The 4,069-nt window shown below is 41.3% G+C and overlaps 1 long non-coding RNA gene across 1 annotated transcript; it reads left to right on the top strand.

Annotated features, from left to right (window-relative positions):
• Window positions 1-1,607: 1,607 nt before the first annotated feature.
• On the top strand, window positions 1,608-3,230 carry LOC115595126 (uncharacterized). Its single transcript, XR_003986646.1, has 4 exons — window positions 1,608-1,743; window positions 1,890-1,990; window positions 2,707-2,791; window positions 2,885-3,230. It is a non-coding gene; the product is annotated as an uncharacterized LOC115595126 (long non-coding RNA).
• Window positions 3,231-4,069: the final 839 nt, after the last annotated feature.

The following is a 4,069-nucleotide window of genomic DNA, read 5'->3' as shown; positions in this document are numbered from 1 at the left end:
TTGTGTAACATCACCTCTCATGACAACCTGTCAGGTGTGATCGTTTTTTGTTGTTTTTGTTTTGATACGCTGTTGATACACTGACAAAGCAGAAGACCAGGAATAATAGGACCAATTTTTGTGTTTCTTGGCTCTGATTGGACCACATTCTGTCAGTCGAGTCTGGTAACACTGGTTGCTGCTTTGAAGAATTTTATTATTCTATATTCCACAATCCACACCAAGATTTTCAGTCAAATGTCAGAATTGGCCCTCAAAAGTCATCTAAATGTGTGCACCTGTGCTTTATGTGTGAGGTCGGGGTGGTGGGGTGAGCTGGAGGTCGGGTGATTTCAGCCTTGAGAAGGTCCACAGGTAACAATGACCCCACTGGTTCTGTAACTGACCTGCAGAGGGTTCACGACCTTTGCCTATCAAATATCTCCTTCCTGTTTCTTCCTGATAAAGGAAGTGAAATCACAGCTGGGATGTTTGTGCCAATTGTTCCGCGAATGTAAAAAGAAAGACAGGATTCCTGTGATGTATCAGGGGGAAGCTTGGCTCAGTTGCAGAGAAAGTGTGGTGGGAGTATCAGACCGTTGCGTGTGATGTTCGGGGTCGTGCTGCCCTGACGAACAAAATACCTCATTACAGTATTTTCTCGCATGTCTGAGCCTTTGTTACTTCACAGGATGGAAAATCCCAAATCCGTTGTGTCTGTTTGGAGTGTCTTATCAGCTGCTTTGTCACGGCACGAAAATATAATAAAAAAAAGGTACGCGAGCGAGAAGGTAAGGCGTAATCAAACAAACCCCGAGACAAAAACCAATTTGCCGTGACTTGAGTGAGAGCCAAACCTCAAAGCAGCTCTGATCTGATGTGATTTAACAAAAGAAAAGAGGAGGAAAAGCTCAATCCCTGACTGCACACACACCTTGTGCATGAAGAGCAAACACGGTCGAGAGACTTTCAAGTCTTTTGGCTCGATTCAAAACACTCTGTCACACACACACGCACACACCCTGCTGCAGTGCGTGTTGACAGAGCCAACACTGTCCCTGTGACACACACCGAAGGCGCTACGAACTTCCTGGCTCTCCCAGCGCAGGATCATCCACAGGTCATGTTTATGAATCGGGAGGAGCGGATGGATGCCAACGTCTTCCATCACTTTCCTCTTCCTTATCCTTGCTTGTATCAGTCACCTGCAAACAGACATTTTCTCTCCCCTGATCTCTCTTCATCTTCCAGTGATTCATGGCCCTTCTGATGAAATCTCATTGGGCTGATAGAGATCAAAGCTGCTGCTCCGTCTAATGAAGACCAACTGTGACGCAATCAAAGCACTCATGGAAAAGTTTGATCCCTAATGGATTTGTACGAGTGATTATCATAAACTAGCCGGAGGATTTGCATGATTAATGAGGTTTTATGTGGGGACCCTTTGACAAAGAGTCTTATCTTTATTTCTATCATCTTAAAGTATTCTCAGAGGATTGTTTGTTTTTCTTGCTATTACTTCCTGGTTGAGTAGAGCGAGTAAGTTCCGTAAGAACATAGTGTTCAGAATCTTTGCCAAAACTAACAAAACACACTGAAATGACCAGTTGTTCCCATTTCAGATGAGGGCCAGAAGTTTGCCCTCTTGCTTCAGGTTCGGGTCACTTCTTCTTGAGGAGAAATGAGTTAACATTTTGTCAAATAAGCTTAATTGTGTTCTTCAATTTAATACCGGTCCTTCAATATGACCTAGGCCCACGTAAGGTGAGATCAAGAGCAAAAGACTGTCTGTGTTAAATCAAATTATTTATTTCCCACAAGCTAACATTGTGGAAGAAGCATCTTTAAAACGAGAGTCGTTTCATAGCCATATTCTCTGATTATTTTGCTCATTGGTTTGCTTTTCTTAGCTTTGATTCTCGTCGTTGCTGGTCTGGTTTGTGTAACAGCGCCCTCTGCTGAGCCCCTGCACATTTGAGTGGTGGACCCCAAACTGCATCCTGTCCCCATGGTAGGTTGACCTTAGGCTAGGCTACTACATGCTAATACTTTATTATGTTTGTTGTTGATAAATATTGTTTTCACTTGTCATGTATGTTTGTTTTGTTAAGTTTTAAGCACAACACAAAAGATATTGGCGACTTTGCTAGCTTGTTTTTTTCTTCTTCATGCATTTAAGCTTGCTTACCAGCAGTTAGTTTATTTTAGTGTTTTCTGGAAAATGTTATGACAACGTCAGCTCCAGAAGAGTTAATTTCTTCTTGTTTTTAGCAGAATAAATTGCTGGTTTGAGCCGAAAGGGCCACAGACCAGTGGTAGCAGTAGCAGTAACATAAGAATGAGTATGCTGCTACTGCTAGTTAGCCTAATGCACCCAGTCAAGAAAACTGTTGTACACATGTCGTTTTAACACTTTGTTTCAAACTGATTGAATAACCAGGACACAATGTGATAATTAGGGTGTTTTACAGGTGCTTGTTGCCAGTTTTTGGTAACTTTTGACTGAGGCAAGCTAGCTGTTTTCAATGTTTAAGCTAAGCTAACCAGCTGCTGGCTGAAGCTTCATATTTACTGTACAGACATGAGACTGTTATCAATCGTCTAACACTTGACAAGAAGGCAAATGAGTATATTTGCCCAAATGTGAAATTATTTCTTAATATCAAAACTTTAAAACTCTGAATAACACTCAAAAAAAGACTTTTACATGTCTGCCTCTTCATTCAGAGACAGATAACATGGAGATATGACAGCAAACAGACGTCCGCAGTCTCTGAGGAGGAGGAGAACGGTCGGAGGGTTCAGGTTGAGGGTAAGGTCCAGCTCAGTCTGTGGAACGGTACATGGCCGCTGGTTCCTGAAGTGCACGCACACACCACGTAGCCCTTGCCCTTTTTTATTTCAGTCACTTTCCAAATGTTCCGGTCTGTGGGGTGACAAAGCCAGAGGTCAGCAGAGGTGAGTGAAGACGCAGAGAGCAGCCAAGCACACCTTGAGACAACACGAGGACTCACAGTGTGTCCCTGCAGCTTCATTTGAAAGTGTGAAAATGAGACAGAGATCAGGTGTACATCGGTGAAATAAGGAAAATCGTGCATGTTGATTCAGTGTGTTGTAGCAGGTGTAATCTTAAACAGGTGTGATATAAGTTAGGAAACGTTCACTCTCAGTTTTAGGCCAACAAAGCTCTTAAGATTATTTAGGAATATAAAATCGTGACACAAGTTCATACTCCACACAACAGACCCTGTGATGAGATTATTTTGTCAGTTGTACCAAATATGACTTGTACTGTGTTAATCAAATGGAAAGTCCAAATAAATGCAGTTTAAGTACGTAAAAAGTAAAACTTTGAGTACATAGGCTGTTATAACTTCAGGATTCACTCCTTGATTGTAATATTTCAACCTGAAATCAAAAAATGTCACATTTCAGGACACTTTGGGGTTTTTGGAAGGCACTAGAGGCACCTAATGAAAAAAAATAATATTGGGTTAAATACTGCAAGTTAAATAATAACACAAATTAACACATGAACCCAGAATTAGTTCACATTTTCAGTCAATTTAGGTTCCCTCTTCCAGATTCTCCTGTTTTTAGCGTTGACTCAGATCTAATATGTGCTACTTTCCAAACCTTTAGTCAATAGTTTTAACATGTCTGAAGTCTCCTGTCTGAAAATAACTTAATGCAAACGTAGAAGAGCTCAACACAATTGTTGTGGAGCAGCAATGCTTTTTTTCTTCCTTTTCTATCTTGTTAAAGGTCCTACTTTTAAGAAAGGGACATTTTTGAGTCTTATTCCCAACTCATCAAATACTGACACATTGGGATTGTATGACGGTTGTATCGTATGTTTTCAATCCTGATTCGTTGGTGTTTGGTTAAGTTGGGGAACCAAAAGCATCAGTATTTGACGTGTTGGGACTTAGAGTCAAAAATCTAAGTTTCTTACAAATTGGACCTTTCAGGCTTATTTATGCTCAAAGTTAGATACACATACAGATACAGAGCGACAGAGTTCTGACTTCTGTAGTCGTAGGGGGGGCGGTGTAGCAGTGTAGCCAATCGTTCACGAGACACATGACAG

This window comes from Sparus aurata, chromosome 2, assembly GCF_900880675.1.
Source record: "Sparus aurata chromosome 2, fSpaAur1.1, whole genome shotgun sequence".
Taxonomy (NCBI): Eukaryota; Metazoa; Chordata; class Actinopteri; order Spariformes; family Sparidae; genus Sparus; species Sparus aurata.
This window is presented reverse-complemented; position numbering and strand designations above follow the sequence as displayed.